General features: G+C 36.1%; 1 protein-coding gene across 4 annotated transcripts in view; it reads left to right on the forward strand.

Annotated features, from left to right (window-relative positions):
• The window catches only part of LOC109403171 (choline transporter-like 2), a 78,574-nt gene that overhangs the window by 39,794 nt on the left and 14,396 nt on the right, over positions 1–24,384 (forward strand). The window contains exon 1 of one of the 4 annotated variants that reach the window (XM_062856313.1): positions 18,952–19,062. The exons of the other annotated variants lie outside the window; for them this stretch is intronic. The gene's annotated coding sequence lies outside the window, so the exon portion shown is untranslated. Of the gene's footprint in view, positions 1–18,951; positions 19,063–24,384 lie in introns of those variants that run through there. 4 annotated transcript variants of the gene reach the window in all.

The following is a 24,384-nucleotide window of genomic DNA, read 5'->3' on the forward strand; positions in this document are numbered from 1 at the left end:
TTTTCTTAAATTTCGTCATAAAATCCTTCGGAAACTTTATTCGGAAGTTGATTTGCCAAATAATTTTTAAGCGTTTTTTTTTTATTTTTCCAGTTTTTTCGGTATTATTTTGACTTTGACAATGACTCTAGGACTCTATGACTTATTCTCAAATTTCTTTGGAAATGTATCGGCAATTCCTTTGTTGTTTTTTGAGATTTTCTTGGGTAAATATTTTGAAATGCATGCCAAATAAAAGTTCTGTTTTATTTCAGAAATTCTTTTGTGTTTCTCTTCTATGATGCATATGTGAATTCTTTTCATAATTTCTTTGGCATTGTATAGAAATGATTTTAGGCATTGCAGCTTCTTTAGAAATCCTTTCGGCAATCCGACCTAAGCTGCTTCGAATACGTTCTGAAATTTGGTCAACATATTTTTTGAAAATTGTTTCGATTTTTATTGACTCTTTTTACGTGTCTGTGTTCTAGGCACCGTCTACAAATTGCGTTATGCTCCAGAAGGAGGGGGAGTACAGCCAAGCGTTACGGATTTTTTTAAGATATTCATACTAAAAAGTGTTACGTATTAAGGACTGTATCGGAAATTAACTATAAACTTTTTTTTATCTGTATTAACGAGATTTTTAGCCCTAGGCTAATTCATCTCGGGACCCACGCTTTACTTCCCTTCCGAAGGAAGAACTCACATTTTGCGAGTTTGTCGGGAGTGGGATTCGATCCCAGGTCCTCGGCGTGATAGTCAAGTGTTCTAACCATCTCACCAGGTCCGCTCCACATTAACTATAAACGTTCAAACGTTCAAAATAATCTGTTCGAAATAAACATAACTTAATTTTTGGAGATACTATAAAAATATTTTGAATAAAGAATGGCAGTTCTGATTTTTAAAAAATAATCATTTAACTTAGACTTTTATCTCAAAGATTGCATATATGTTTTTAAAATTTTGGACACCTCCTAAAAATTTAAAATTGCGAAAACTGTGGGAAAATATTCAGTTTTATCTCTTATTCTTGCGCAGATATATTCTTTTCCAGAATGTCCATGATATAGGAAAATTATTTTTATCAAGAAAAATTCCCTCCGAAGTTAAGGGCAATTCTAAAAAATGAAAAAAAATCCATTTTTCGAGGGACTCTTTTTTTATGCGTTATCAAAAAAATATTACGCAAATAAAAAATACATAAAGTTGAAAATTTGCATTTATTTTTTAATTGGGTATGTGTTTAAATCCTTTGAAGATGTAGTTTTACCAGAGAACGGAATTTTATAACCTCTGAAGATATTCAAAACAGAGCGTCAAAGTTCGACCAAAAAGTAGGTGTTTTTTGGGATAGACCATATTCTATATGTTGGAGGTTTTTCTATCCAAAATAAGAACTTTAAAAGTCGGTATTGAGTGATAAGTTATGTGCACATAACTGCTAGTAATAATAATTATTTTCCAGATTTTTCCACGTACAAGTTGTTTTCGCTACAAATTATTGAAATGTTAAAAAAATTCCAAAAATGCAGTTTGTACAAATTGTTATTTTGTGTGGTTTACTCATAAAACCATATTTTCAATAATACTAAACATTTTCCCAATTTCATCAAGCTGTTCTAAACTTAACTATATTATGAAGATTTCATAGAAGAAGTGGAATAAAAAGACCAATCATGCTTCGAGATAGAGCATTTTGAACGTTTATAGTTAATTTCCGATACAGTCCTTAAATGAATGGCAATATCTATAGAAATGTATCCGGAAATTTTTGGAGAACTTCTCAGAAAGTTTTTCTTGTTTTTTTTTCTCGAATTTTCTTTTGAGAATCTTTTTGAGAATTACTTTGCAAATTGATTCGGCAGTTGAGAAATGGCATCAGGAATTCTCAAAAAAAAAAAACAGAAGGAATTCGCTGAGAATATACCAAAGCAATTGCGAAGGGACTTTTCAAAATCATGGTTTGAAAATTTTCGAAACTAATGGCCTAAGAAGTTTATAGAGGAATTGCCGAAAAAGCTTTCGATGAAACTTTAAAATCTCAAAGTACATTTGAAAGGAGTTACTGTGGGATTTTCCAAACAAATTGCCAAATGAATTCTCAAAGAAAGTGCTGAACATTTATTTATTTATTTACAGGTCGGACTCGATTATCCGGAGTCGTGTGCTGGCGCTTCCCAAAATTATATCTCATAAATGGAGTGCTGTGAAAGCTGAAATTTTGACCTATCGTTAATTAAAACTGGCTTGAGAAAATGTCAAAATATCAGCTTTATAGAACATTCCGTTTGTGAGATATTATTTTTTTGGAAGAATCAGAACCTGACTCCGGATAATCGAGTCCGACCCATATTACCTTATTATTTTAACTCATTAACATCAATATAATTCACAAAGATATCGCCGACGAAATAACCTAAATTGCTGAGCGATTAAGAAGTGAGAAGAAAGATAAATTGCTGATCAAACTCCAAAGAAACTAGGTAGCGTAGATATTTAAAATAAAAACAGATACCCAAGGGTCTCCAGTTAGCCTAGTGGTTAAGGCTATGGACTGACAATCCGGAGACGGCGGGTTCGATTCCCGCTCCGGTTGGGGCATAGTGTATCGTTGTACTTGTCACACAATGTACAAATTCATGCAATGACAGGCAAAGAAAGACCTTCAATTTTCGAATTTGGAATTGCTCTAAGAACACTAAGTTGAAGAGAGGCAGGCCAAGTTCCAAATGCAAACGTCGAGCCATAAAGAAGAAGAAGTAGAAAAAGAAGTTTAAAAAAAATTCCGAAAATATTTCAGAGTTCTAAGTTTTAAGTCCAAAGAAATTCTCAAAGGAATTGACGAATAATTTTGAAAAGCATTACTTCAGAAATTCTCAAAGCAATTGTCACAGAAATAACCAACTCCCACACATATTGTTAAGGGCCCATATATCCGAGGCGGTAAACGCACGGGTATTCAGCATGACCATGCTGAGGGTGACGGGTTCGATTCCCGGTCGGTCCAGGATCTTTTCGTAAAGGAAATTTCCTTGACTTCCATGGGCATAGAGTATCTTCGTGCCTGCCACACGATATACGCATGCAAAATGGTCATTGGCAGAGGAAGCTCTCAGTTAATAACTGTGGAAGTGCTCATAGAACACTAAGCTGAGAAGCAGGCTTTGTCCCTGTGAGGACGTTACGCCAAGAAGAGAGAGAGAGAGAGACATATTGTTGATAAAATTTTCAATTTTATTACTTAAGTGAATACCGAAGGAATCCCCAAAGGAACTTCCGAATAATTTCATTACCAAAGAAATGCTGAATTCGATTCGAAAAACAAAATGTCGATTTGAACATTCATTACCATCATGAATGGTCCATCGTTTCTTCAGCATTTTTTTCCTTACCTTCCATATAATATTTTGGATGGAGTTCACACGATAATTGTAGAGCGCTATCGACTGATTTTTTTTATAACCGGGGAAGTTTTTCGGCTTCGCAGTTAGTTTGATTGTGTTTATGACTGCGAAGCCGAAAAACTTTCCCGGTTCACACGAGAATCTTAAAAAAAAAACTTCGCAATATCGTTTCGAATTTCTGATATAGCATTTGATTGATTTGTCTTTTTCAGATATAGCAAGAATTTTCACAGGAATTATTGCTAATGTTACTATAGAACATCCTTAAGATGTTTTATAAAAAGTTTCTCAACAACCTCTTCTACCAAAAACCAATCTTAAAATAATGTTTATTGCTGAATAAAATTGCCAGAAAATCTTAAGAAAAAAAATTATAAAGTATAATCGGATTCCACTAGATAATCGGCAAACAAATCTGAATTCTTTCTAGGGTGTATTTAAAAAATAGAGCTAACATTCTGTCAGAAGTTTATGCGGAAATATCAATAAATATTTCCACCCAAACCCTTGAAAAGTATATCTCTGGAGAGTTTATGGAATTATATTCTTGCAAATTTTCCAACATAAATTTTTCGAGATACGAACGCTAGATGACACCAAGGCCATAAATGTTCAAACCTATATATCACAATCGTGATGAGATAGAATGTTGCCGTCTTTGGCAAAGTTGTTCAGCAAGCTAAGAACTATCTGAAAATGAGACTATTGTCCGTATCTCTAATGAGCCAGAAATGTTCAGCTGATGCAAAACTATCGGGCTACGGTGTTTTAAGATCGAGATTCGTTCGCTGGGCGGTGCCAGTGTACAAAATATTGAAAACTTCGTATAAGACAGAATGATACCGTCTTCGGCAAAGTTATTCAGCAAGCTTAGAACTAGCTGGACCTTTTGTGAGGGATGCCGAAAAAATGTAAGTGTACGTGTAAGAATTTAGTCTTCAATTGATTTTGTTAACAACCCAACTAAAAGTATAAAGTACTACTTTTACCCTACTCCACATTTTAAACAGCATGATGTCAGATGCCTTTTTTATATTTTGCTATCTTTAGAATAGGTCCCAATCTAAAAAATATTTTGTTACGCGTTATCTTTTTTATGGAATTGTTCCAGGAATTCCACCAGAGATATGCCGCAGGGATTCGCCTAGGAACCCATTCATGGATTTACCCAGGGTTTTGTTAATATATTGATCCTAGGCTTTTATCAGGGATTCCTATAGATATTCCACGAGGAATTTATTTGGGAACACCTCAAAGGATTCTTCGAGGGGTTTGTTAGCGGCTCAGCCAGGGGTTCCAACAGGAATCACACAGCATCAAATGTACATCCAGGAATTCATGTAGATATTACTCCAGGCATTCTTGCGGGAATTCATCCAAGATTTCACCAGATATTCACATCAGAGATTCAGCAAGGAATACAGGCATTTTCTCCCCAGGGATTCCTCCAGATATTAAAGGATTGTTTTATGTACTAATTGAGGAATTTCGCAATGTATTCCATGGGTTTATTCCGGAATTCCTTTCAAGAATTTTGCCAGATCTCTCCTTGATTTTCTCTAGAGAATCCACCAGTAGTTCCTCCAAACATTTTCTCAGGAATCTTCTAGGTTTATCTAGGAATTTCTCTTAGAATTTCTCCATGTTCTTTGAGGAAGAATATCACCAGAGATTCCTCCCGAAATTCCACCAAAAAGTTATCCAAGAGTTCCTCTAGTGATTTTGATTTTGTAGGGATTTCTCTACAGATCTCCCCCCGGAATTCCACCAAGGATTTATCCTGGAATTTGACTAGGGTGTATCCAGGGATTCTTCCGGAAGTTCCTCCAGAAGTTGCTCCAATGATTTCTCCAGGAAAATCTCCGGAAATATTTCCAGAGATTCTATTGCTTTTCTGTTAATGGCCTTGCTGATCCCAATATCATGTGTACGTCACACGACATGGAATGTTTACGGCTTAGAGCACTGTGAAAAGTAAATAGAAAGTTTTTTTAATTTATTGGCTTATATGCCATAAGCCTTATGGTGTTATGGCTATGTTATTTACGACGTATTTATATGTTTTTAAACTGTTAGAGTTACTTGAAGTCAATCTCGTTTGTTTGCATTCATATTTACGGAGACATATCGTCTGCTTAATGCTAGAACTAGGTAACTGGTTTTGCGAAATCGCAAGAAATTTGTTTACATCTGAACGTACACCACAATAAACAAAAGTTTGTTATTTGAAACTATAAAAACACATATTGATTTATCTTTTAAGACCAACAAAGAGTTTGTTTTATAGCAGGATATGTTTTACAAGCCATTTTTACTCGCACTTTTCAAAACGAGTTACCTAGTTCTAGCATTAAGGACAAACGTCTTGAAATCCCGCTTCAACAGTGCATCAGAACTTTGAACGCACAAATTTCAAGAAGCAAACTTCAAAAACCAGTGCATTAAATTATTCTGTTCTTGCTCACTTCTAATAAGCTTAAAATAAGAAGGTCAGGTGCGCTGGTTTTGTTTACGAAGAGATTTGTGCCCTCAAAATCGTGAGTAGGTGCCAAAGTCGGCCATTATGGCGGCCATTTTGGGATTCTAATAAGTCTGTCCTTAAGGGGGCGATATAGTATCGTCTATTCTAAGTCCACCTACCACAGACTCCAATGAGGAAGTCGACTTCATCATACATATGAAACTAATTGAACATGTCGCGATTAGTTAATGCACGAAGCACTTTACGGTTTCGTAACCATCATCACTCCATGTTTGCAAGCCAAACAAAGCTCCTGCCAAGTTGAGGAGACACTGCTAGAATGTTGATGATCATCAACGGGGCAACAGATGCACAGCACATAATGATTGAACAATATGTAACATCTCAAACTGGACTGCCACGCCACCGCGCCGTCCAGTTCCAGTTCAGAATGAGTTGAACACAAAGGGCCGCTTGATTCCCATCTAAGTTAAGTATGCAGTCAGTAGAGAAGATCGCGCGAGCCGGTTTATTCAAGCGTGTTTCGCAGTTCTCACATTTCAGCGCTCGCGTCGCGGTCGCCATCGACGGTCAATTAGAAACACCACCATACAGACTGGAACGTTGTGCACTTTTATTGCTAAACCTTCTCGTTTCAAGTGTTCACAGCTGGGAGAATAGTAATGCAATTGCAACGCGTTGATCGTATTGCAATTCTAAAGCTTTGACAAAAGAATTAATCTGCAATATATGCTAACATCATCTGCGATATGGCCATGTTAGATAATCCTAACACATCAATATAGGATGATTTTGATATTTTCAAACACACTGGGCTCGCATTTCCGATTCCTCACAATATCCTTTGAGTGATCTCAAAAGGAAGGGCTACTTAATCTAATATATAACATCCAATCGAAACTGGTCAACTAGTTCAATTGACAGTGCATCACTGACGATCAGCGCCGACCAGTTAAAACAGCTGATTGGCGATCGCACAGAGTGCGACGACGTATCTTTGTTGCTTGATGCAACGACCATATCGATCGATGCAACGGCAATGCAGTCTGTACCGAACGGAACGCTTGACCGGACGTACTCTGATCGGTCGTGATCTTCACTTGTCGCCGTCGTTGCCTCAGTGTTGATAATCAAATCACTTTTAGTTTACCGCGTCGCGTGCCAACCACAAACATACAATTCTGAGATGATATGTGATAAGGGAGTATCAATCAGTTGTGAGTGGAATCTTTTGTCGAGTCGTGCCCATACAGGCGAATCGGCAATTCAACACTTTGTTGAATATACCAATAACACTTCATGCGCCCTAATCATAAATTAGTATACATAGTGAGCGATGGACAAGTGTCGTAGATAAAGCAGTGAGCCGTAAAGCATCGTGCATCGTCACAGGGCGGTTCTAACCGGAGTTTGTGACTGGCTTTTGTGCTAACTAAAGTAACTTGCATTGCATTGTTAGTTATGCAAATCGGTACGCATTGTTCGACAGATGTGACCGATAAATATTAAAAAAAGCAAATCATTGAATATCGGCCCATTCATTACCGATGATTTGTCCGGGACAAACCCAAACCGCACCTGTACAGCTTCTGTATGAATCCGGATAACCAATTTGAATGATCGATTAACAATTAGAGTGAACAGTTCGAAGAGACATCTCTAGTAGAAGAAAAATCAAAACAAAATCATCATTTGATATTACTCAGTGAAGTACTCGAGATCATAATTAGTTATTGGTTTGTTTGACAAAAGAGATAAAAGATCAAAAATTAGTACATACGGGGAAGAACATAATATCTCATGTAGATATTATAAGATTAAACTACTATCAGGGGATAAAGTGATTATTCCTATGATTTAGATATGCATATAGTTCGACTGTTGAACATTTAGAGATTTGGCCAAGATAATCTCGTTCGAAAATGCACAAGTAATGACATTTCTCATAATTATGTTTCAAACAGCTTTTTTTGACATTCGTTTCCTTTGTCGTGAATGCATTGTTTCTATTTAAGATGAGCAAAAACATGATTTTGATAAAGCTCACATTTCCTCCACCCATTTGCATCCGATGTCAAAAAGCTAAGTTTTTCACAGTTAATTTTAAATGTCAAAAAAAACTTTCATAATGTTGTCAAAAAAAATCGGATGAACACTTTGTCTACTTAAACCTGCAACATTTTCTAAAAAATAAATTAAAACAAAAGACATTGCCGCTACAAATAGAGGCGACCAAATTTTAAGCTTAGAGCGGAAATACAATCGACTCTTCATGTCTCGATGTTCTACAACACGATATCCTTCCCTATCTCGATGGTTTGATTGGTCCTATCTCCCTATCTCGATGCCATCTCATAAGTTTTTGTTCTGGATTTCTTTGTTGTATGTCAATATGTTCATTTTCACAGGATACTAGACCTCGATTTCTAGATGCAAAATATTCTAGGAAGGTGAGATGACATTTGTTTGTTGTTGGTTTTTCATAGCTGGGGAGGTTTTTTTTTCAATCTAGTGTGCATTACAGATTGGTTCTTCAATTCGTTTTCTTTCTACCTCGATAGTCGCTGCAATGTTGATGACAAATACAAAAGTGATTATTCTCCATAAATAGTTTCAAAAGTCTCAGTGAAGAACCAGGGTGGTATCTAGTAATAAAAAAACAACTGCTCCTAAAACAGCTCTATAAACAAATAAAAAAATGTATAAATAAATCAAAATTTTCCATAAAAAATCGTCAAAAAAGCCAAAAATTTGTCCGGTATACTGCAAACATAGATGTTACCCCTTTTTTAGATCTGACGAGCGATAGCTACCAATTGCTCGGTAAATCGTATACATAGCTATGTCGTCTTTTCAGTTGCTTCAGTCACACAAGTACGATTCAGCATTTGATTGCCTCTTATTTTCCTACATTTTCTTTTAATATTTTCATGCAGTTTTTTCCACAGGCAGGGCTCATGGATATATGAACAAAAAAAATGAGAAACATTCTGGGTCGCCTATTTTCCCGGAAAACTCAGGTGGATTTTTTTATTTTCCACTGACACTACTTGCTTTGAAAAATCTTTGAAAAAAAAGTTTATTTTAGAAAATGAAAGCAAAGAGAAAATATGAATCAAAAAAAATATGAACTGGAAAGTTTCCACAAAATTTTCCATAGTTGAGAAAATTCGTATAGAAAAGCCGGAAAAACTATGCCCGAACTCGTGGAAAATTTTCGAAAAATATTTGAAGCTTATAATCAATCGCTTTGGAATGCATTTTTTTTCGTTTTTGAGTTATGGCCAATTTTGTTAAAAAAAAATGTCCAAATGTACCATAACAGCCTTTTCTTTGAAAAATCTTAACTCCAGAACGAAGCATCGTAGAAACAAAGTTTTTTTTTAATGAAAATGAAAGCAAATTTTCTCAGGAATTAAAATAAAATATGAAGTAGAAAAAGCTTTCCAAAAATTTTTCCACCATTGAGAAAATTCATAATGAAAAGTCGTAAAAACCATGACCGAACTCGTAGAAAATTTTCTAAAAAATATTTTTGAGAAGGTAATTTCATAAGCTTTGTTCCTTGAAATTTTTGGAATGCACTTAATTTTCATTCCTGAGTTGTGGCAAATTTTGTGAAAAATGACCATATAATATAGGCTTACATGGTCATTTTCACAAAATTGGCCATAACTCAAGAATAAAAAAAAGTACATTTCTAAAATTTATAAAATGACCTTCTCAAAAATATTATTTCGAAAATTTTCCACGAGTTCGGGCATAGTTTTTCCAATTTTTATGGGAAAAGTACCCTTTTTATTGCAAATGTTGATTTATTTTGCATTTTTGATGATTTTTTATTGCCCAAAAACAATTATTTATACAAAAGTTTGATTTATTATTGGATTTTTTATTTATTTATGGAACTTTTGTTTTTCTATTACTTATTGCACCCCTGTTTCTTTACTGGGTCTTTTGGACTTACTTATTGGAATGTTTTTACTTATTATACACCGTGTCCAATAAGTTCTCATACAAAATACAAATTTAGAAAATATAATTTTATTTCACATCTGCGATTTTTGTTTTCAACACGAATGCATGTTTTGAAGGGTCATTAAATAAAGCATACGGTTTAGAATAACGTTATTTTTTATTTGTTTTTATAAGCCTAACAGTACACTTCCATTTTCTCAAATTCGTTTGCACCGACACGCAAGAAAAATAATGGAAAAGTTTTAAATTTTACGGTAGAATTTTCATGCCAATTATTGTATCAAATGGATATATTAAGGTTAAAACAATACCCCCTTAGGATTAGAAATTCCTAGACCAAAACAAGCTATGAATGCAGCAACAGATGCTGCGAACTAAAAGGCGAACTGCCAAACAAAATACAATTCTAGGATGACTGATGGACCAAGAACAATTATGAAACCTCGTCATCCTGGGTTCGGACTTCGTTATCCATATGGATGACTGGGCACAAATTAATGTTATGTGTTGCATGTTTGTGTTTTGTGAATTTGTAATGTTCCATTTTACTTTTCGTATCCCACTAGTTTCAAAATGTGGGGCTCGATGCGGAAAATAAAATGCGCATTTGTAGGGTTCTATTAGCAGTTGTCTACATTGTGGTACCCATCGGGAGCACAATGCATTTGTAGTGTTCCGCAACACTTGTTTATTTGTTACATTGGCACATTGTGAACATTTTGTCAGTTAATTTTCTGTTTTGTACTGTGATTGGTTCATTTGCCCCCAAATTTTAATGTGCATTTGTAGCGCTCCAAACATTTCAGGAGCGAACCAGCACAAAACACACAAGCCGTCCCCTAACACGGACATCAAATTGTAGACGGTCTTGTGTTGTTGCCCAAATCAGGATGCCCCCTTAGGATTAGAAATTCCTAGACCAAAACAAGCTATGAATGCCGCAACAGATGCTGCGAACTAAAAGGCGAACTGCCAAACAAAATACAATTCTAGGATGACTGATGGACCAAGAACAATAATGAAACCTAGTCATCCTGGCTTCGGACTTCGTTATCCATGAGGATGACTGGGCACAAATTAATGTTATATGTTGCATGTTTGTGTTTTGTACATTTGTAACGTTCCATTTTGTTTTTCGTATCTAAGTTCCCAGACGTGGGGCCAGCGTTGCCAACCTTCCAGATTTATCTGGATTTATCCAGATTTTTGAGGTCTCATTTTGAAAAAATCTGGAAGATCCAGACATTTGTTTTCGGGATTTGTAAGGGTTTTCTCGGAATTTGTAAGGTTCTGTCCGGAATTTGTATACCCCTATAGGGGTTTTCCCACAATCCAGACTTTTCCAGACAAAACTTCCTAAATCATCCAGATTTTTCAAAAATAGACCTGGCGACCCTGCGTGGGGCCCGATACGGAAAATAAAATGAACATTTATAAGGTTCCAATTTTATCGTCACATTGGCGCCCAACATGGGGCGTTGCGCATTTATAAGGTTCCAATTTATTTGTTACATTGGCTGATAAGGATGATAAGGTAAGAAATTTGACAGCAAGCTCAATTTGGGCTGATTTCTTTGAAAATGACCGTGATTTTTACACACAATTTACTACAATAGGGTTACTAGCATGGTTTGGAAGTAAGAATGCATTCTTTTCTTCGCTGTTACTTATGATTGACTGGACATGCGAATGATGATGGCTTCTACAGCCGTGGCACGTCAATTAGAAAGTGGAAATGTGTTGTGGTTTTAGCATCACTCGTCTCTCTTAGCAGTTTCATTGCAGTAAAGTAGCAGTTATGATGCCTGTTGACCAAAACATACCGTGCATTTGAAATGCTACGAAACTGCTGTCAGATTTTTAGTAGCATTTGAATTGTTAATATAGGGCAGTTTAACAGTCGAACTGCTGTAACACGGTAGTAAGCAGGCCTAATGCATATATAGAACAGAAATACGGCTTATTCAAATGCTTATTGGTTACCTGGGTGGTATGAATCAATAATATAAAATACAACCATGCTTCCTTAACACAGCAAAACTTATTAAAACATGAAAATGGACATTTTGTTTAATCTACGTTTTATTTTGCTCAAAAAAAACGGCTTCGTACTTCACCAAAACAGAAACTCATATTTTTTTCTCTTCTAATTATAGTTGCTACTGGCAATGGCGAAGACAGGAACCTAATTTGTTTCAACTTAAAACCATTTCTCGTTGAAATCAGATGAATTATCCATGAAATGGCATGCGTGCTATCTGAAATAGACTTACGACACATAAGCGATCAGCAGAGAAGGATGTTAATTCCAAAACATATGCTGTAGTTGTTCAGTGTTAGTTGGCCTTTCAATAAATAAATTTATTTTTAAAATCCTAATTACAGATGTGAAATAAATTCAATTTGATTTTGTATGGGGACTTATTGGACACGGTGTATCTTTAGAGGTTCCACACATTCTTCCAGCGATTTCTTCAGAAAATCTTCGAAGGACTCCTTCAGTATTGCGTACAGATATTTTTTTCACGTACTTCTCCAGAGATTTCTTCAGGAATTTCTCCAGGAATTCTATTGCAAATTACCGCAGGAATGTCTCAAAGAATTCCTTTAGAAGTTCATTCATGTTTTTTAAGTGATTCCAGTAGGTCTAGTATATCTAGAAATTTCTGCAGAAATTCATACAGAGATTCCTTCAGGAGATGCCCCAGGTATTCCTCCTAGTATTTTCCCAGAAATTCCACCTGCATTCGAATGAGTGTAGAATTAGCATTTAAGTTAAAATACACATCAATAAAAACAAAAAAAACTGCATTTGAACCAAGTATACGTTTAGGAATTTTTACTCAGATTCGATAAGAAATCCTGGAATTTCTTCAGAAATAATTCCTAGATACTTCTACAGAAATTCTTCTAGGAATTCCACCAAGGGTGTTACCAGGTATTCCTCCAGGAATTTGTCAGCAACTTCTTCTAGAATTCCTTAAGAAATTTACCTGGGATTCTTTCAGTATTATCTGAATTTGAAAAAAAATTGGAGGGATTTTGAAAAAAATATCTCCAAAAAATCATTCAAGGATTCCATCAGAAACACGGATTTCTTCTAAACTGCTTCTGGAATCTCCTCAGAAATATCTCCGGAGACTTATTCAGTAATTTAAGAAATTTTTAATGAATGTCTGCAAGGTATTTGTTCAAAAAATGTTCCAATTTATCTAGATTATTTTTAAATTTCAGTGTTTTTTAGGAGCGTTTCTCCAGGAATCCCATGCAAATTTGGTCAAGGGCTCCCGGATAGAATTTGCAAATACCCCAAACTTTTGGTCGATGACATCAAGGATTAATTCTGGAGTAACATTTGAAAATGGCATACAAGCATTGGTAAACAATGACTTCACACGTCGCTCCTGAGCCCCCCTCAGCTTATTCACAAAAACTAAGACCGTTATCAGATAGAGCAAACATCGATCTTTCGGATAGCGGTGTTCATTTGCGTGGGCGGGCTGCTGTTATGCCCTACGGGGCGTTTTAGAAAAAAGACACAAGACCTCTTGGGCCCTTTTCAAATGTTGCTCCAGAATTTACTTAATAACTTTTTTTCTAGATTTTTTAGCTAAGTTCTGTAAAAAGCAGTTGAAAGCTAATAGAAAATGGGTCATATTACCACTCTCATCTTAAAATTTGGTCGACGCAACTTCCAGCGACATTGCCGTAAGTTTATATTCATTTTTTAGAAAATTTGGCAACTTTGGGTTAAGTTTACATACAAAATTTTTTGAAAAAGTTTCTTTTAAATCATGTTCAAAGTTTCTTTGACTTATTATCTTTTGAATGAAACCTAGGGTTTTGGAATCGGACGCAAATTGGCGGAGATATGGGCCTAAAAAAAAGACATGTTTTTGAGGGGGTGACCCCAAACTTTTGAACGGGAGTGTATGCAATGAGTTGCAAAATGAAGATTTTTACAGCACGAGTCATACGTTTATCCAACGAGGCTTACCGAGTGCTGTAAAAATCGAGTTTTGCAACGAGTTGCATACAACATTTTTTGCAATGTCAAAAAAATACGAAAGAATATAATTAATTGAAACAGTACCATCGTGCTTCCCCATGGCTGAATAAGAGCGCCCACGTGTTCCATATTTCGAAATTTGAATCAAGCAAGCCGTGCTATAACCGTCACAATATTTCTAGCTCTTACCGTGGAAACTCTGGTTTCCAATCAAACAATCGCATTATGATTCATAATGCAACCAAAATGAGTTGCATTAAGAACCATAATCCAACTCTTTGATTTAGTGAAGAAAAGTAGGCCGTTACGTTACCAAAGAGGCAAGTTTAAACATAGATATTATAGTGCGGAGTTGCAAAAATGAATTTTATTAACTCTGAAGGAATGCATGGGAAACTGGATAACGCTCAGTAATTTAAAGAAAAATTTCTTGAGGTATTCCTGGAGAAATGTCAAAAAAATCCTTAAAAGACTTTTGAAAAAATTAATGGTAGTATCTCTAAAAAGTATCTCTGAATAATCCTCGAGGTAGTTTCTGAAAGAATCCCTGAAGAAAGGGTTAAATAAATCTCAAGAGATGTATATGATGTAACCCCAGGAGGAATATCCGATAATCTTCTGGAAAACCCCCTAGCTTCTAAATGAATCTCCTGAGATTTTTCTAGAGCATTTTTAGAAGAAAGGCCAGAGAAACTCCTGAAGCAATCCCTCGAGAAACTGAAACAAAATTTCAGAAAGCCTTCTTACAAAAAAAATGAATTTCTTGAGAAGCGATAGAGTGTCTTGTCCGCTTATTTAGGTAGTTAGTATGACTACCCGAGCAGGAATGAATAACTGACACATAGCTGGAGAATACCAAAGTATGGTATCATACCAAGACAAGGTATTGGTCGGTTATCCAGGTATTGAAAATGATTTATTTTGGTATTTTGTAGGTATTGATAAAATACTTCAATGAGTTATTGGTTTGGTGTTGAGGACTGCTTGAGTTATAATTCAATTATGGAAAAATCGCTATTTGTATGGAAAAATCCCCGATTATTATTTAGGTATTGCCATACCTGATGTCATTATTCACGCGTTATGCACAGAATACACACCAGTTATTATTTTAGGTATTTTACCTCTTATGCAGGTCTACTTAATACCTCATTCAGGTTTAGGTATTCTGTTTTCCATACCTGAGTAAGTTATTCTTCAGCTATTTTCACCTGCTCGGGTAACGACTGTCACGGGAACAAGTTTTTGTTGGTGGAGAAGGGGAAAAGTCACATGATATGGAATCAATTTGAATCAAAACACTTTCATTTTGACTATAATATTACACATGTCGACATCGAAGATGACGAACAATTCAAATTATTTCGTAAATGAAGAAGTATGGTTTTTCAACAAAAAGATATTTGAGAATTTTAGCCGACACTTGACGTACGAATTATTCAATAGTCGTTGGGTAAATTCCCAAAAAATACTGATAATTCTATTAATATGGAACCAACTCACAGTGTTCGTCACAATATGTACAAATCAAAGGTGGAATATGGCACCGAAAGCGAAACGCGCGCGATTCTGGCTCTTGAGCTTCCGAGCAACCACACACCTAAGCAGTTTAAACTTTGCACTAGGCTACTTTGATCGAAACAACAACGACGAGTTCAATTTGCTTGAACTGTTTCATTTTCCATATGAATATCGGTTTTCATTCAATATAATTTCATGTGTTGATTTTGTATTGTTTTTTTTTTATTTTTTTGTCAACGAAAGACGATCATTTTTTATTATGAGATATCTCACAAAGTTGCGAAAATTAATATATAATAAAAAGTAGAAAACAAACGTCAATTGATCTGTTGCTCTTTTTCTTTTTTATACTGAAGAAACAGTAAACACTGAATCCATGAAATTTTCTTCTTAAATTTTTTTCTTCGCTTGGAATTTTGAAGTATTTTTTTTGAATATTTCATAAATAGCTGGGGTCTTATAAGCAGCTTTAGCATTTTGCTACCAAATTCAATAAATTAGCGCAAATCATTTTAACGTATAATCCTTATTTATGGGTATTAAATTACGTTTTGGAGGTGGGGTATAATGAACACGGTAGGTGGAGCAGGATGACCAATCCCTGTTACACAATCAAATACGAATTTATTACTCTTGTCAAAGCATACCGGCATCAACCAATGAGAATTTGAGGGTCTGGTAGTCTAGGCTTGCCAAGTAGACTGTGGATAGAACATGGGAAGTGATCAGTTGATCTGTCAATGGAAGAGCACGAAACATTTTGGACCGACTGGTGTATATTTCAGAAATCTGCTCTAACAACGTAGCAAAATTAGTATAGAAAGTTTTGACAACTGACAGCAAACCAAAGCAAACCCGATCAGAAAGACATAACAAAAACAGAACATAATTATTAGCATGGTTCAAAAAAATCGTTTTTGCTCCACACCGGTTATTGGATTTGTAATCAGATTAGATGCCTTCTCCCAAACTATGAGTTCATTTGGTTGAAAATTGAGACTGCGCAAGCCTTCCAAAGTTTGTATGGGAATTACTATGGGGAAACAATGTTTTTCATTCAATCGACCGTAACATTTTCCCAAGTGCTCTAGAGGATTGATTGACCCTTGGTACTCTTAGGCTACTCTATCAGCTACAACTTTGCCGAAGACCGCATTCAAATCGGACATCCCATTGATTAGTTATCGATTTGTATCCAACTGGACAAACTTAAACAATGAACTTCCAGCTTCCCAGCAGGTAACAATGCTTCATATGGCGCCAAAGATAGCACACTGTGCAAACTGATGCCCACCGAATAGTTCAACCATCATGAGCAAAGATTTCAATTCTGGATAAAAATCGGTAACTAATTAACGAGGCGTCCGATTCAAATGCAGTCTTCGGCAAAGTCTTAGCTGATAGAGTAGCCTAGGAGTACCAAGGGTCAACTAATCCTCTAGGGCACTTGGAGAAATATTACAGTCGATTTAATGAAAAACATCGTTTTCTCATAGTAATCCCCATACACACTATGAAGGGCTTGTGCAGTCTCAATTTTCAACCAAATGAGCTCAAATTTTGGGAGATGGCATAGAATCTAGTTACGAATTGAATAAGCGGTGTGGAGCAAAAACAATTTTTTGAACCACGCTAATAATTATATAAACGGTTGGTATATGTATCAAAATTTGTTATATTTCTGGCGTTTAGTATCATACAGGCGTATCTACAATGATCGATTTCTCTTCATCGATTTTATCTTCGAATTATTCCGGGAAATATGACCAATATTCGGATGATCTTTTGGTGTATTTCAGCAAATATTATGCCAGCCAAGTTATTGAACAAGGATAAAATCGATGAAGAGAAATCGATCATTGTAGATACGCCCGTATGATACTAAGCGCGAGATATAAATATGTTAATTGGAATCGGTCTGAAAACAATTTTGTCTTATATCATAATTACAGCCAAGTTAGGCCGATACAAATATTTAATTTGTTTTATGTCAACCCGCCCCCCTCCCCCCCTTCAAAAATCACAAAATATTGAAGGGGCGAAAACAAACATGGCGTCCCGTGACTCCATTTTCAATAGAAAAAAAAGTTTAAAAGCAACTATTTTTCAATAGTCGAAAAATATTTTTTTCAATAGTTGGTGAAACTTGTAATTTTTCAATAGTTTTTTTTTTGTTTGTTCTTTATTAATTTTTGTCCCCCCCCCTCGTACCCTATGGGAGGTCTCGGACATAAAAGAAAAATAATATTTGCATCGCCCTTAGTTACAATACATTAGAATGTGATTAGCTGATTTCTATGTCAACATTATAACAAACTCAGTTATAGTATACACACTTAACTTGGAATACCATGACCGGTAAATTTTTGACGAAAATAGAACAGCTGAAAACAGCTATATGTACTGCATTGTTTACCTTTTGCACCCGGTTTTAACAGTTGGTGTACTGAGTCTCAGTATAATCGATTAATGAAGCTACCGAAATAGTTCTGCTGTTCCATTTTCATCAAAAAAGTGCTGAACAGGCAATTCAGAATTGAGTGTGTAGTTTAAAATGAAATGTGTGATTAAAAAAATGTAATATATTTGGGTAGTATGAAGGGCATAAATTAACCGTGTAATGAATGGCGCCCACCATTATTGTGCTTAAAAAAGTACAATCTTTGACATACTTTAATATATGAACCACCAAGAATGTTTATGTCTACATCAAATTTGTACATTAAGCTAATGACTCTCAAATGGATCCATCAATTGGCTTTATTTCTGGGACACAGTGAAGTATCTATCGTACAGTATCTAGCCATGAATAAAAAAATATGTCAATTGAATAAATATTGACTAAGTTATAGAAACAAGTGCCCAAACAGGCCCTCTTGCCGAAATGGTCCTAGACCCTATATAGAGATATAGAGAATTGACTATACTGACCATTCGGTACTGTAATTGCACCACGCGTTTAACAAGTCGGCACAGTTTGAACCTAGTAGATCAATTAGTGAAGAATTTGCATTAATACACTCAGCTAGTGGCTTCTACCAATTGCGGAAAGTGCGGTGTGCTACTATCTGATTTTACTCTCTGATGTATGTAAACGAACTCCAACAGTTTGTTGAGTTTACACCTTACGCACTGATTCATACCCAGCCCATATGTAGATACACTACACATGAATAGTGGGTGTTGTGTATACTGAGTTAATGTCTGCTTTGTTTGGTGGCATCACAAACAGAACATCGCAGAAGCAAACATATGACTGAGTACATACTAGACGCAACGACGCGACGGGGGGCTTTCAGATGGATAATTATTGTTGTGATACATCGCCGTTGATGTAGAGATTACTTCAAGCACACATTGAGAAGAATTTCAATCATGCGATTTCTACGGAACTCTGACAGATTGATGATAACATATATTTATCAATAATCAAAGTTCTTGTTATCTTGATTCTCCTTCTATCAGAGCACCCCTCGATCTTCAGCTGGATCTTACTTCTAGCTAGCAAGAGGAGGAATCAACAACGCCTCCTTCGCTCATTTGGTTGACAATTTCTTCCAGTGCTGTTTCGTACGCAACAGCAGCGTGTAGTGTTCAAGTGTTACGGAACACAGTCCTACTGTCGTCAGTTCAACAGTTGCGCGAGTTCGAACTACATCGCGAACGCCAAGATTTACTGGAAGGTGCTACCAATTAGAATAGATGATAAACAAATGACCGCGACAAAGTACGCCGCCGACCGCGGTTGTAGTGCGAGAATTCTTAGTTTATCAGTGCGCGAAGGAGTTCCGTTTTAGAATGATAAATACCGGGTGACTTGCAGTGTGGACTGTGGTACTAGTTTGGCTTGATTGGGACACTCTTAATTAATAGTGCTTGTAATTGATGGACGTGGGTGGCATGCTGCTATAGACTGTTTCAGAAATTATAAATACACTTTGTTAAGTAAATTAAATGAACTGTTATAATGATTTTTACCTACTTCTTTCAGAGTATAGCATATTGTACTCCATATTTTTATATTTCCTTTCAATTGTCTTGATATTTTAAAGAACGGTCGAGTTATTTAACAAATAACTAATTTTTTCAAATTTGAATTTGCACAAAGGTGTTTTTTAATGATTTCAACATTATTTATCACTAAATACCAAAAATTATCTAAATTTTTATCACATTCGCTTTCTCAACAAGTTGTCTTAGGAATGCGTTGATCAAAATTTGGGAAAAATCGATAAAGGCATTTCCACAACATTTTTTCGGAGATCAAGTTTCTCATTTTTTGAGGTTTTCTAAGGAACATAAGAACTACCACACAGTTTCTTAGCTTTCCTGAACGCATTTAATCTAAACAAACTTATTTTTTCAGCTCATTCGATCCTTCAGATGCCAAAGCTTATCATACCATAAAAACGAATGCAGTAAGCAGTAATTAAGACATTCGTTTGCTTAACGTTTGTTGCTACTGGTGTTGTCGAGAAATTTGAAACAAAAATGTTTGTTTTGAGAAGGCCCGTAATGATGGTTCTTGATCAATTATTCCAGTAAAAAATACTCTTACCAATCGAGAAACATCTTTTATTATCGATACAGCAATTTCTATTGTGTTTGGAAGTTAAATATTTTATCTGTGAGATTTTTTTCTTTTCTACTATGCTACATTTTTTGACCACTTTGTGCAACTTCAAATTTTGATCATCTTGTTTACAGAGCCCTATTTTTCAACACTTACCAGAAACATCAACAAAATTGATATTATTTGCTTCGTTAGCATGTTTACTATTAGAGCTAGAAGAAACTTTTTTGGATAATGTGCTCAAATTGAAATGGCAGGTTATCGTTAGTGTATTTATAATTTCTGAAACAGTCTATATTTAATGTGATCGTGTGAAGTTGTGACTGTGAAGAAGTGATAGTCGGAAAAGGGCTTGATATAGTGTAAAACATAAGAATTATTCCTAAAAAAATAAAAAAATTAAAAAGTATTAATATAAAGACAAGTAAACGTACAGATGGTTCTCCAATAATCTACGTTCATTTCAAAACACTCTGACGATATGATTATTATTAGGTAACAAAAATGCGATTGTTGGTATTTCATTTAATATTATGGAACTTTGTCTCTTATGATCAATGCTTGATCGTATAAATTGAAGTTAATACAAGTACCTACCTAACTCAGTAACCCAAGCCTAAGTAACCTAATTTTTACGTCGAGTTTGGCGATCACACTTAAAACGGGCTACTTGGTCGGTCCCAAAGGTGACATAATTGTTGCATTTTAGTTGCATAATGAACCGGTTCGGAAAAGTGAGATATTATGATACTGAAATGAGTAGTATAAAATAGAAATTATGATACAGAATTGCATAAAAAAAAGTTTTTAGGTTAATTGCATGCATTGCTTCCTAAACTAATCTACGCCCAAAAATTTTTGGCTTTCTCAGTCACTAAGTCACGACAAATATTGTATACTGTTCCGACGTTTCTACCTTTTGGTTGTGGCCATCTTCTGGGATTGGCCACAACGAAAGGCCAAAACTTCGGAACAGCATAAAATACTTGTCTTGACTTAGTGGCTGAGAAAGCCAATCCAAAAATAGTTGATCAGTATCCAGTAGAAATCGCCATTGCTAATCTCTGCCGTATTGACGCTTACGTCAAATATACAACTATAGATAATAGACTTTATCTGTGACTGTGCTAAAGCATTTCGAAAATTATTTGTTCCTTTTTCATAGTTGTTATGACCATCCGAGATTTGTGGATGCCTCCAATAACTACCCAGAGAGGTTTGACATACGTAATAGAGGTTATAGACTATCTTGATTGACCATAATGCCGAAATGATGATAGAGCTGAATCCAAAACTGAGCCCGATACTAGCCAAGAGAGGTAAATTAGGATCACTGCAAATTGTAATACCTCGTATTGAATGAATACCATATGTCTCAAAAAAGCTTATCTCTAATGCCGAAAGTGATCAGATTAGGCAGTCCAAATAAGCATCAAGCTTCCGTTGGCCATATTTTTGTGACCAAATATCGGGTCGATGTTAATAGTGGCTAGGTGTGAATTTAAATGAGAGAACTGAAAAAAAAAATGTTCAGAGCTGAAGGTAAAGCTTCGATGAAGTGCAAATAAAACAAACTGGCACTGACATCACTTCAAATGAAAACTTGATTCCATTATCAAGACAATCCTATGTAGCCTAAGTGATAAACACGCGGGTAGTAGGTTAGAACCCCGAACTACCCAGGATCCGTAATGGAAATGTTCTTGATTTCCTTGGATATGGTGTATTATAGGGTCTCTCACAGTTGGAATGTTATCCAGAAAGAAAAAAATGGCAAACTCATTTGATACTATTCTAAAATAACTTGACCATTATGATTTCAAACATTCTCATTTCATATTACAAGAAATCATTGCGAAACAACATCCCTTAGCTAAACCGTGGAAGTCGTACCACCCAACATATCGAACGAATAACATTTACTTAATCAGTGCAACCTGCTGAAGCGCTGTTGGTCCATGAGTCACTCTCACGAGTCATCAGGTCTTCCAACCAACAACAGGTTTGCTCGGCAATCCCAAGTCATGGCTTGCCTTGCTGCCGTTGCATTTCACGTTCCTTGTTGTTGTCTGTTCGGTTCGCGTTCGCATGCTTTGTTTTGGTTTGATCCGGCCTCGGTCGGCTTAGAAAATATTGTCTTCCACCGCACCATCGCGTCGTCTGTCATGTCTATCTAGGTACATGAACCTACATACTTGCAATATCTAGTTGCAAACATAACACTACTCGTCAAAAGTATGGACTCACAAATTTAAAATCAGGATTGATAAGTAATAGTCGGATACACTAGATGACAAATTCTAACAAACACTTTTAAAAGTCAAGTTTGGTATCACCTAGAAATAAAGACTCAAAATCTTGATCATGGTCAAATAAGACCTCTTGAAGAAAGTTGCTCATATCATCAGAAACACATATCCTGCTGAGGGAGGAAAATTTGGAATTGGACAGTTATAAAACATTCATGAAAATCCATACTCATGACAGTTAGTGTACCGCACATATGCACATTGCACATGTGTCTCGTAAGGTGATTTGCCAAGTCAAAGAGCACATGGAGTAGACAAGTCCAGAAGATGGTAAACTGTAACATAACATTAGCGCCAACTTGTGCAGTGATTGTATTACGTACCTATCTACATACTGCACACAAAGTGGCGGAATGCGTCATCGTTGCCTTTTTACCAGCGGGGAAACTTACTCAGAAACGTACGCGTCTTCGGTAATAGAATACTATAGTTTGGATAGTATAGTCACTGTCAGGAAGACGTAGAACTTCCCGGAAAAATGGCGTTTGATGCTCTATATTTGCTCATTCACATCCATTAGAAGAAACGTTAAAGTTTCTAGAGATACCTCTAGACAAAGGACAACCGTTTAAGCTGGATATAATTCAGGTTTAAGAATTCATTTCAAATAATCTCAATAAGTATATGAAAAATGAAGCCTTGAAGCCGGGCGGATAGGGTCACCAAACTTCAAATTGTACCATACTTTGGGGTGTGGGTTCGATTCCCGCTCCAGGAGATGAAACTTTTTGTCAGAATAGTTTCTTCTCCGTATTCACTGGTGCGTGCTCCATATGTCCCTTGTCTAGTGTTAAGTTTCGTCCAGTCTGTACAGCCTCTGGCTGAAGACGGTGTCCGTGTCTTCTAAAATTCTGTCAAATTTCAACGGCTCATAGTTTTAACAATATCCAATCAAACAAAATTATTGCTTTACAGTAACAATACAGTTGGTTGTTGTGTAATGCATAACCTCAGCGGCACTAGGAGTAAGTAGGACAGGTAGGGTATCTCCTGAGCAAGAAAATAGTTGAGTATAATGACCACTGTATTATGCTACCCAAGGTCATTATATATTGTAAGGTTTTCTTAGATGTCAAAACTGGCTGAGCGGCCATTATTTTTTCACCGTGAGAAGTTCTGAAAACAAATCTTCCGCCTCCTCAAATTCCTTTGAAATTTCGCTTCCTATACTTTTCTTCTCATTTTTCAACGGTGATTTCTATACTCCAGAAATTCCACCCGGATGTTCAGTAGACTCCATGAGAAACACTTCACGATTTCGCAAGAAAATGAACCAGATAACATACCTAGAATGGGTTTTAAGTAAATACCTTTGCTATTTCACAAGGATGACGTTATCCATGCTTGTCCGCACTGAACGTATGAAAATTCGGCTCTTATGATTTGGACGGTGTAAAGTCATCGTATGCATGTAATCTTCCTATCTCAACCTTCATCCAGCCAACGTACATTTTTCCCCTTCGTAAAAGCCACGTATGTGGAAACCCTTATCCCACTTAATGCAGCTGACAGGAGCCAACATCTATCGTGTATCCACAATGGAATATTTTGTGGATACACAAATGTTTACATACAAGATGTTGGATTCTTAAAAATGGCAGCCTTGCACCCTGGTGGTAAAAGTACAGAAATGGTCACTCCTTTTTTGTTTTTTGTTCCTTCGAGAATTCCACCGGAAATTTCTCCATGATTACGTCTGGGAATTCCTCAAGGACTTTTTCCAGGAATTTCTTCAAGAAATCCTCCAAGACTCGCATCAGGAATTTCTCCAGGGATACCTTCAGAAATTCCTTCGGTAATTTCTCCAAGAATTCTACTGAGTATATTTCCAGGAACTCCTCCGGGAGTTTCTCCAGGAATTCTTCCGGGAGTTTCTTCAGGAATTCTTCCGGGAATCTCTCCAGCAATTCCTCCGGTTTTTTTTTCAGGATTGCCTCCGGGAGATTCACTGAGAATTTCCCCAGGAACTCCTCCGGGATTTTTTTCAGGAATTCCCCCGGAAATGTCTACAGGAATTCCTCCAAGAATTTCTTCAGGAATTCCTCCGGGAGTTTTTCCAGAAGTTCCTCCAGGAATATTTCCGGGAATGTCTCAGGGACTTTCTTCAGAAAATCCGCCAGGAA

Source organism: Aedes albopictus, chromosome 3 (genome assembly GCF_035046485.1).
Source record: "Aedes albopictus strain Foshan chromosome 3, AalbF5, whole genome shotgun sequence".
NCBI classification, from domain to species: domain Eukaryota; kingdom Metazoa; phylum Arthropoda; class Insecta; order Diptera; family Culicidae; genus Aedes; species Aedes albopictus.